Source organism: Pseudophryne corroboree, chromosome 5 (assembly GCF_028390025.1).
Source record: "Pseudophryne corroboree isolate aPseCor3 chromosome 5, aPseCor3.hap2, whole genome shotgun sequence".
NCBI classification, from domain to species: Eukaryota; Metazoa; Chordata; class Amphibia; order Anura; family Myobatrachidae; genus Pseudophryne; species Pseudophryne corroboree.
In genome coordinates this window covers 769,043,270-769,054,380 of record NC_086448.1, presented here as the reverse complement: position 1 = coordinate 769,054,380, position 11,111 = coordinate 769,043,270, and positions in this window count along the sequence as shown.

Sequence of the window (11,111 nt, the reverse complement as noted above, 5' to 3'; positions counted from 1 at the left end):
TTTGATATGGACTGACCCAATGTGAAGAACGGTGCGGGCTAGATCAAACACTTCTCCCCTTTGATTTTTAAATGTGAATTGCAGGTCCTGACAAAGTTAGGATGCTTGGGCAAGCTGTCTCTTGGGTCTTTTTTCCACATGGGTGTGGGGTGAGTTCTTGTGTTTTCGGCCTGTGCTGACCAGGCTATAGAGCAGTGTTTCCCAACTGTCCTTAAGGCACACTAACAATTCAGGTTTTAATGCTATTCATGCTTGAGCACAGATGGTTAAATCAAAATCACAGGGATACTAATTAAGTCACCTGTGTCCAAGTATGGCTATCCTTAACCACATAACTGGCTGATATTTTCCCCAAAAATGTCCTCCAAAATTGTTTAAAAAAAAAAGAAAAAAAAAAGATCAAGACCTACCAACGGTTCACATTTTCCAGCCCACCTAGCTAGAGCACAGGTGTAGTCATTACTAATTAAGATGTTCTGCATTCATTCCTAACTGACAATTCTACAGATCTCCAGGAGGCCTGGAAAACATGAACTGTTGGTAGATCTCGAGGACCGGTTTGGCCAGCACTGCAATAGAAGGTTTTTCACAAAAATGCAAAGTTAAGTTTAAATAGCTATTTACACAATGTGATCATTTTGGATGTTTTTGAAAAAAAAAAAAGTATGGTTTAAAGCAGTGGTTCTCAACCTCGGTCCTCAAGTACCCCCAACAGTTCATGTTTTCCAGGACACCTAGCAGTTGAACATGTGTATTCATTACTCACGGACATATTATAAAAGACCCACAGGTGGTGCAAATTATTTCATTTGCAATGTGGAGGGAGGGGGGGGGGGAGGGGGGGGGGGGCGGTTGGGGTATCCGCTTGTCATCCATAGTCCATGTACACACGGCTCTGGTCTCCTGGGGCGGTGTTATTTAAAATGATTTATAGCAAATAAAAGCCATTCTAAACTTCCCTGATAGATCAGATCAGCTTGGTTTTCTCTGGCTGGGTTCACAGGATAACATTGGGATATGCCGGAGCGACAGCGGAAATGGCACCAACACGGTCACGAGCTTTCTGGCCTCCCAGGATGCATCGGGGCTTCACCATATAGTCCCGCCCACTGACTCAGTCAAATCCGTTTTTTGTTTGGTGCGGCAGGAGCCGGACCAGGGTCACAGGGCTGCTGTTGATAAAGCAGCCTCAAGCTTTTATTATGTTATTTTTATAGTCTTACTTTGGTTTTTTGAGCGCCTTTTCTTAACAGCGTCTTAAACGCATACGGGAAAGAGTCGCTCTAACAAAACCCCACCGGGTCGCAACAACGCTTACCTTCGCGGTACAGTGCTGTCTCGACGGGCGTCTGTGTCGGATGTTCTAGCAGGTCCAGCAGACGTAACCAGACTGTGGCCGGAGCATGGGGGAAGGCAAGTCAATGGATTTCCTCTTACTAGGGGGGTCCGGACACAGCTACACTGTATTGGTGGAGACTACAAACAGTGTGTTGATGCGCCGAACATCTCGAGTGCGACAGCGCTACGTTCTAGGGATCATAGGCGCCAGGACTAGGTAGAGGCCGCGATCCTTAGAGTTTAAGTCAACGGGGATTTAGACGCTCTCCTGGCCGCGAGTTAATGACCAGTTTCCGCGCGTCTCCCATCCATGAACTGAATTACCTCACTTCCGTCTTAGACGCTACCACGAGGGTACTCTGTCGCAGCTTAGATGCTGCGGTTGTGTACACTAGAGATCCTGCCTAGACCGAGTCGCAGGCCTTAGCGTCTGCATACATGTGGAAGTCGTGTCAGTCAGTGAGCGACTGTGTCCTTTATCAGTTATCAGGAGCGGTAGTGTACATCAGTAGCGTCTGAATTCACTCAGCGTCTTGCGAGCGCATTTGCTTGGATATGGAAGTGTGATGAGTCTCCCTGTATCCCGCTCTATGGAGGAAGGGTATACAGTACTAAAAATTCTCTCTACTTATTAGTTTTAATTGTTAATTTCTCTGACGTCCTAGTGGATGCTGGGAACTCCGTAAGGACCATGGGGAATAGCGGCTCCGCAGGAGACTGGGCACAAAAGTAAAAGCTTTAGGACTACCTGGTGTGCACTGGCTCCTCCCCCTATGACCCTCCTCCAAGCCTCAGTTAGATTTTTGTGCCCGGCCGAGAAGGGTGCACACTAGGGGCTCTCCTGAGCTTCTTAGTGAAAGTTTAAGTTTAGGTTTTTTATTTTCAGTGAGACCTGCTGGCAACAGGCTCACTGCATCGAGGGACTAAGGGGAGAAGAAGCGAACTCACCTGAGTGCAGAGTGGATTGGGCTTCTTAGGCTACTGGACACCATTAGCTCCAGAGGGACCGAACACAGGCCCAGCCTCGGAGCTCGGTCCCAGAGCCGCGCCGCCGGCCCCCTTACAGAGCCAGAAGCAAGAAGAGGTCCGGAAAAATCGGCGGCAGAAGACATCAGTCTTCAACAAGGTAGCGCACAGCACTGCAGCTGTGCGCCATTGTTACTCAGGCACACTTCACACTCCGGTCACTGAGGGTGCAGGGGGGGGGGGCGCCCCCTGAGCAGCAATGTAAAACACCTTGGCTGGCATAAATACACCACATATAACCCCCAGGGCTATATGGATGTATTTTAACCCCTGCCAGAACTCACCAAAAAGCGGGAGAAAAGGCCGCCGAGAAGGGGGCGGAGCCTATCTCCTCAGCACACGGGCGCCATTTTCCATCACAGCTCCGCTGGAAGGACGTCTCCCTGACTCTCCCCTGCAGTCCTGCACTACAGAAAAGGGTAAAAAAGAGAGGGGGGGCACTAATTTGGCGCAGTTTTGATACTAACAGCAGCTATAAAGGGAAAAGCACATTTTATAGTGGTATTCCTGTATATATATAGCGCTCTGGTGTGTGCTGGCATACTCTCCCTCTGTCTCCCCAAAGGGCTAGTGGGGTCCTGTCCTCTATCAGAGCATTCCCTGTGTGTGTGCGGTGTGTCGGTACGATTGTGTCGACATGTTTGAGGAGGAAAATGAGATGGAGGCGGAGCAATTGCCTATTATACAGTTGTCACCCCCTAGGGAGTCGACACCTGAGTGGATGAGCTTATGGAAGGAATTGCGTGACAGTGTCAGCTCTTTACGACAGACAGTTGACGACATGAGACAGCCGGCTACTCAGCTTGTGCCTGTCCAGGGGTCTCAAACGCCATCAGGGGCTTTAAAACGCCCGTTACCTCAAATGGCAGACACAGACACGGATATTGACTCCAGTGTCGATGATGAGGAGACATAAGTGACTTCCACTAGGGCCACACGTTACATGATTAAAGCAATGAAAAATGTATTGCATATCTCTGATAATACAAGTACCACTAAAAAGGGTATTATGTTTGGTGAGAAAAAACTGCCTGTAGTTTTTCCTGTATCCGAGGAATTAAATGAAGTGTGTGATGAGGCGTGGGTTTCCCCCGATAAAAAACTGATAATTCCTAAAAGGTTATTGGCATCGTACCCTTTCCCGCCAGAGGATAGGGCACATTAGGAAACACCCCCTAGGGTGGATAAAGCGCTCACATGCTTGTCTAAACAGGTAGCACTACCCTCTCCTGATACGGCCGCCCTAAAGGAACCTGCCGATAGAAAGCTGGAGAATATCCTAAAATGTATATACTCTCACACGGGTGTTATACTGCGACCAGCAATCGCCTCAGCCTGGATGTGCAGTGCGGGCCTGGCGTGGTCGGATTCCCTGACTGAAAATATTGATACCCTAGATAGGGACAGTATATTACTGACTATAGAGCATTTGAAGGATGCATTTCTATATATGCGTGATGCACAGAGGGATATTTGCCGACTGGCATCAAGAGTTAGCGCGCTGTCCATTTCTGCAAGAAGAGGTTTATGGACGCGGCAGTGGTCCGGCAATGCGGATTCTAAAAGGCACATGGAAGTATTGCCTTATAAGGGGGAGGAGTTATTTGGGGTAGGTCTATCAGACCTGGTAGCCACGGCAACTGCTGGAAAATCCACATTTTTACCCCAGGTAGCTTCTCAACCTAAGAAGACGCCGTATTATCAGGCGCAGTCCTTTCGGCCCCATAAGGGCAAGCGGGCAAAAGGCGCCTCATTTCTGCCCCGTGGCAGAGGGAGAGGAAAAAGGCTGCAGCAAACAGCCAGTTCCCAGGAACAAAAGCCCTCTCCTGCCTCCGCAAAGTCCTCAGCATGACGCTGGGGCTTTACAAGCGGACTCAGGCACGGTGGGGGCCCGTCTCAAGAAGTTCAGTGCGCAGTGGGCCCACTCGCAAGTGGACCCCTGGATCCTTCAAGTGGTATCTCAGGGGTACAAATTGGAATTCGAGACGTCTCCCCCTCGCCGTTTTCTAAAGTCTGCTTTACCGACGTCTCCCTCAGACAGGGAGGCAGTATTGGAAGCCATTCACAAGCTGTATTCCCAGCAGGTGATAATCAAGGTACCCCTCCTACAACAGGGAAAGGGGTACTATTCCACACTATTTGTGGTACCGAAGCCGGACGGCTCGGTGAGACCAATTTTAAACCTAAAATCCTTGAACACTTACATACAAAGGTTCAAATTCAAGATGGAGTCACTCAGAGCAGTGATTGCAAACCTGGAAGAAGGGGACTATATGGTGTCTCTGGACATCAAAGATGCTTACCTACATGTCCCAATTTACCCTTCTCACCAAGGGTACCTCAGGTTTGTGGTACAGAACTGTCACTATCCGTTTCAGACGCTGCCGTTTGGATTGTCCACGGCACCCAGGGTCTTTACCAAGGTAATGGCCGAAATGATGATACTCCTTCGAAGGAAGGGAGTTTTAGTTATCCCTTACTTGGACGATCTCCTGATAAGGGCAAGATCCAGGGAACAGTTGGAAGTCGGGGTAGCACTATCTCAGATAGTGCTGCGCCAGCACGGTTGGATTCTCAATATTCCAAAATCACAGCTGATCCCGACGACACGACTTCTATTCCTAGGGATGATCCTGGACACAGTCCAGAAAAAGGTGTTTCTCCCGGAGGAGAAAGCCAGGGAGTTATCTGAACTAGTCAGAAATCTCCTAAAACCAGGCCAAGTCTCAGTGCATCAATGCACAAGGGTCCTGGGAAAGATGGTGGCTTCTTACGAAGCAATCCCATTTGGCAGATTCCACGCAAGAACCTTCCAGTGGGATCTGCTAGACAAATGGTCCGGGTCGCATCTTCAGATGCATCAGCGGATAATCTTGTCACCAAGGACAAGGGTGTCTCTCCTGTGGTGGTTGCAGAGTGCTCATCTTCTAGAGGGCCGCAGATTCGGCGTTCAGGACTGGGTCCTGGTGACCACGGATGCCAGCCTGAGAGGCTGGGGAGCAGTCACACAGGGAAGAAATTTCCAGGGCTTGTGGTCAAGCCTGGAGACATTACTTCACATAAATATCCTGGAGCTAAGGGCCATCTACAATGCTCTAAGCCTAGCAAGACCTCTGCTTCAAGGTCAGCCGGTGCTGATCCAGTCAGACAACATCACGGCAGTCGCCCACGTAAACAGACAGGGCGGCACGAGAAGCATGAGGGCAATGACAGAAGTTGCAAGGATTCTCCGCTGGGCGGAAAATCATGTGATAGCACTGTCAGCAGTGTTCATTCCGGGAGTGGACAACTGGGAAGCAGACTTCCTCAGCAGACACGACCTCCACCCGGGGGAGTGGGGACTTCACCCAGAAGTCTTCCACATGATTGTGAACCGTTGGGAAAAACCAAAAGGTGGACATGATGGCGTCCCGCCTCAACAAAAAACTAGACAGGTATTGCGCCAGGTCAAGGGACCCTCAGGCAATAGCTGTGGACGCTCTGGTAACACCGTGGGTGTACCAGTCAGTGTATGTGTTCCCTCCTCTGCCTCTCATACCCAAGGTACTGAGAATCATAAGAAGGAGAGGAGTAAGGACTATACTCGTGGCTCCGGATTGGCCAAGAAGGACTTGGTACCCGGAACTTCAAGAGATGCTCACAGAGGACCCGTGGCCTCTACCTCTTAAGAAAGGACCTGCTCCAGCAGGGACCCTGTCTGTTCCAAGACTTACCGCGGCTGCGTTTGACGGCATGGCGGTTGAACGCCGGATCCTGAAGGAAAAAGGCATTCCGGATGAAGTCATCCCTACCCTGATCAAAGCCAGGAAGGATGTAACCGTACAGCATTATCACCGTATTTGGCGTAAATATGTTGCGTGGTGCGAGGCCAGGAAGGCCCCTACAGAGGAATTTCAACTGGGTCGTTTCCTGCATTTCCTGCAAACAGGACTGTCTATGGGCCTAAAATTAGGGTCCATTAAGGTTCAAATTTCGGCCCTGTCGATTTTCTTCCAAAAAGAACTGGCTTCAGTTCCTGAAGTTCAGACGTTTGTCAAGGGAGTACTGCATATACAGCCTCCTTTTGTGCCTCCAGTGGCACCTTGGGATCTCAATGTAGTTTTGGGGTTCCTAAAATCACATTGGTTTGAACCACTCCCCACTGTGGACTTAAAATATCTCACTTGGAAAGTGGTAATGCTGTTAGCCCTGGCTTCAGCCAGGCGTGTCTCAGAATTGGCGGCTTTATCCTATAAAAGCCCTTACCTAATTTTTCATACGGACAGGGCAGAATTGAGGACTCGTCCTCAATTTCTCCCTAAGGTGGTTTCAGCGTTTCACTTGAACCAGCCTATTGTGGTACCTGCGGCTACTAGGGACTTGGAGGACTCCAAGTTGCTGGACGTAGTCAGGGCCCTGAAAATATATGTTTCCAGGACGGCTGGAGTCAGGAAATCTGACTCGCTGTTTATCCTGTATGCACCCAACAAGCTGGGTGCTCCTGCTTCTAAGCAAACTATTGCTCGTTGGATTTGTGGTACAATTCAGCTTGCACATTCTGTGGCAGGCCTGCCACAGCCAAAATCTGTAAAAGCCCATTCCACAAGGAAGGTGGGCTCATCTTGGGCGGCTGCCCGAGGGGTCTCGGCTTTACAACTTTGCCGAGCAGCTACTTGGTCAGGGGCAAACACGTTTGCTAAATTCTACAAATTTGATACCCTGGCTGAGGAGGACCTTGAGTTCTCTCATTCGGTGCTGCAGAGTCATCCGCACTCTCCCGCCCGTTTGGGAGCTTTGGTATAATCCCCATGGTCCTTACGGAGTTCCCAGCATCCACTAGGACGTCAGAGAAAATAAGAATTTACTTACCGATAATTCTATTTCTCATAGTCCGTAGTGGATGCTGGGCGCCCATCCCAAGTGCGGATTGTCTGCAATACTTGTACATAGTTATTGTTACAAAAATCGGGTTATTATTGTTGTGAGCCATCTTTTCAGAGGCTCCTCTGTTATCATGCTGTTAACTGGGTTCAGATCACAGGTTGTACGGTGTGATTGGTGTGGCTGGTATGAGTCTTACCCGGGATTCAAAATCCTTCCTTATTGTGTACGCTCGTCCGGGCACAGTATCCTAACTGAGGCTTGGAGGAGGGTCATAGGGGGAGGAGCCAGTGCACACCAGGTAGTCCTAAAGCTTTTACTTTTGTGCCCAGTCTCCTGCGGAGCCGCTATTCCCCATGGTCCTTACGGAGTTCCCAGCATCCACTACGGACTATGAGAAATAGAATTATCGGTAAGTAAATTCTTATTTTTTAGTACATATTGCATATGAGATCTGTATAATTACTGTTGTTTCTGCATGTGATGTTTGAAAAAAACAGAAGTACAATTTTCCTACTTACTTGTAAGTTGTTATGGGGGTTGTAATGGGGGTTGTATTCTCATATGACAATGTTTAATGCCTTAACATGTGACTGACTGCTAGTATGTGTGCTGACTTTTCTATGTCGTCAGTCCTGTTCTGACCCTCAATTCAGGTACACGGTTGTGGTCAGATTGATCTCACTTCTACATATCCATATATAGGTGATTTTTAGTCACAAATTGTGTAGTCATTAACAGAATAATACCATGTCTGTGAGCGGCAAAAGTGACGAGAATTTATCAGGCACTCCTACATCCCTAACATGCTTATCTTGTAAGACAGGGTTAATTGGTATGGACCAATTGGTCACTTATGAGGGGTTGTGTGTGAACTGTTTTGCTTTTCAGCAAAGTAAAACACAGGAGTTGGTTCAACCACCAACAGAGCCACCATGGAGTATGTTCGCAAAGACTTTGTCTTCAATAGCGGACAGGTTAACTCCGGCAGCACCACCCCAGGGGTTAGGTTACACTATAAACCCATACATGCAGCTCCTTTCCTATGGCTTGGTTCCAGTAGCCTCTACAAGTAACCAAGGGACAGGTAAGACTAAGACAGATGCGTCTATGTGGTAGACTACACGAGATGATACAACAGATGATGATACAGTATATTCAAATACTCTGTATGATGATCAGTCGCAGAGTTTTAGTTCAGAGGATGTAGCTGAACTTATTGATGCTGTGAAGGCCGTTCTCTCTTTGGAAGAGCCAGCCAAGACAGTGTCAAAGTCTAAAGCACCTGTGTTTAAACAAGCAAGAGCAGTTAAAGCTGAATTCCCAGCGTCAGATGAGCTGACAGAAATGATGAAAGAATCTTGGGCGACACCCAGTAAAAAGTATAAGATTCCGAAAAGATGGAATTCTTATTATCCATTTCCAGCTGCGGATTGTTCGAAAAGAGAAGTTCCTCCAAAAGTAGATGCACATGTGCTGCGACTTGTGCATAAATCGGCTTTACCACTGTCATCTACCTCGCTAAATGATGTCACAGACAGAAGGGTAGATAGCTTCTTGAAAAATATATTTTCTCTCGCAGGAGCAGTGGTAAGGCCTGCTATGGCTTCGGCCTGGATAGCAAAGGTAATGGGCGAATGGATAGAGGAACTAGAGGATGACCTCTCTTCTAATAGGGAGCAAGAGTATCATTTAAGCCGTTTAAGACAATCTGCCCAATACTTGGAAGAAGCGGCAATTGACATGGGTACAATCGCTTCTAGAGCATCAGCCTTGACGGTAGCCGCTCGTAGAGCAGTTTGGCTGCGTACTTGGAAAGCAGATGCAGAATCCAAGAAGGAATTGGAAGCATTACCTTTTATTGGTAATATATTGTTTGGGAAACGATTGTCAGACATTCTAGAATCGGAAGCTGAGTCGAAGAAGGTCAGATTTCCGACTAGTTATAACCCTAAGTCTAGGGGTTCAAAGTTTCGGCCATTTTGATGGCAAGGCAAAGCATAGGCTAAAGAGGAGTCTAAGCAACCACAGTTCAAGGCCAGGGGTAGGAAGCAGTGGGCTAGCAAAAAGCCAGCTTCCAAGCCTGAACAGAAACCATCAGCCTGAAGAGACGGGCCTCCGCCTGGAGGATTCCAGGATTGGGGGCCGACTCCTTCATTTTGCACACGTATGGCAACAGTCGACAACAGATGCTTGGGTGCAGAAGGTGGTATCTCAGGGGTATGGGTTCCCATTCAGGAGGCAGCCTCCTCAAAGATTTTTTGCACCAGCCCATTTCGTATAGAGTCGAAGGCCAATGCCCTGCAAGAAGCAGTCCAAAAATTACTGCAGTCAGGTGTGATTGTCCCAGTACCGCCATCACAAAGGGGACAGGGGTTTTACTCCAATCTATTTCTGATCCATAAGCCGAATGGGTCATTTCGACCAATTCTCAATCTGAAAATGTTAAACAAATACATTTGGATCCCAAGGTTCCACATGGAGACATTACGCTCCATAAGGTTGGCTATGGAATCGTGAGATTACATGGTATCTCTGGATGTACAGTATGCTTACCTACATGTGCCTATAGCACTCTCATCAGTGTTACCTCAGGTTCGCCATCCTCCAGGAACATTTTCAGTTCCAAGCCTTGCCCTTCGGGCTAGCAACAGCACCCAGGGTGTTTACCAAGATTATGGTGGTTATGGCATCTTATCTCCGCAGGCAAGGGATAAGAATATTTCCATACCTCGACGACCTGTTAATCCTAGCACATTCACAGGAATTACTTTTTAGCCTTCTTCAACATACAATAGTTTGTTTACAGAGACACAGGTGGCTCATAAATTGGGAAAAGTCGTCTCTAAATCCATCACAGCGTATGGTTCATTTGGGGGCCATATTGGATTCAGACCTACAGAAAGTTTTTTTACCAGAGAAAAAGATGGTCATGGCTCAGGAAGCGTTGCACGCCCAGACAATGTCAGTCCATGCAGCAATGCGACTGTTGGGTCTGATGGTATCAACCTTCGACATGGTGGAATATGCACAATTCCACTCCAGACCATTGCAGCACCTAATTCTGACCAAATGGAACGGAAATCATCAGACGATAAAAAAGCAGATGATAAAGCTTCCAGTAAACGTAAAAAGGTCTCTAGCTTGGTGGCTACAGACAGACCATTTAAACAAGGGGAGACCCTTTTGGATAAAAGAATGGCAAGTCCTGACAACAGATGCCAGTCTGCAAGGCTGGGGTGCGGTACTCGGAAGCCTTTGGTTCCAGGGAAAATGGACCGTAAGGGAAAGTTGCCTGCCAATAAATCTGTTGGAGATAAGGGCCATTTATATGGCTCTAGTTCAGGCAAAGAACAGTCTGCAAGGAAGACCGGTCCAGATTCGCTCAGACAATGCGACAGCAATAGCGTACCTCAATCATCAAGGAGGAACTCACAGCAAAAGATGGAGGAAGTAACTCCCATTCTAAGATGGGCAGAACTCCATCTCCCAGCATTGTCAGCAGTGTTTGTCCCAGGTGTACTGAACTGGGAAGCGGATTTTCTCAGTCGACACACCATTCAGGAAACTGAATGGGCATTACACCCAGAAGTGTTTCAGACAATAGTGAACAGATGGAATCTACCAGAGATAGACCCCATGGCGTCTCGTCTAAACAACAAAGTTCCGAAGTATGGATCGAGAACAAAGGATCCCGGAGCGGTCCTTGTAGACACACTGTCAGTAGAATGGAAATTTCATCTGGCGTATCTGTTCCCTCCAATATCTCTGTTACCCAGAGTAGTGAGAAAAATAAAGCAAGCAAAGGGAGAAATAATTCTAATAGCTCCAGCTTGGCCAAGAAGGTATTGGTACACAGATCTACTTAGAATGTCCATGGAAGCACC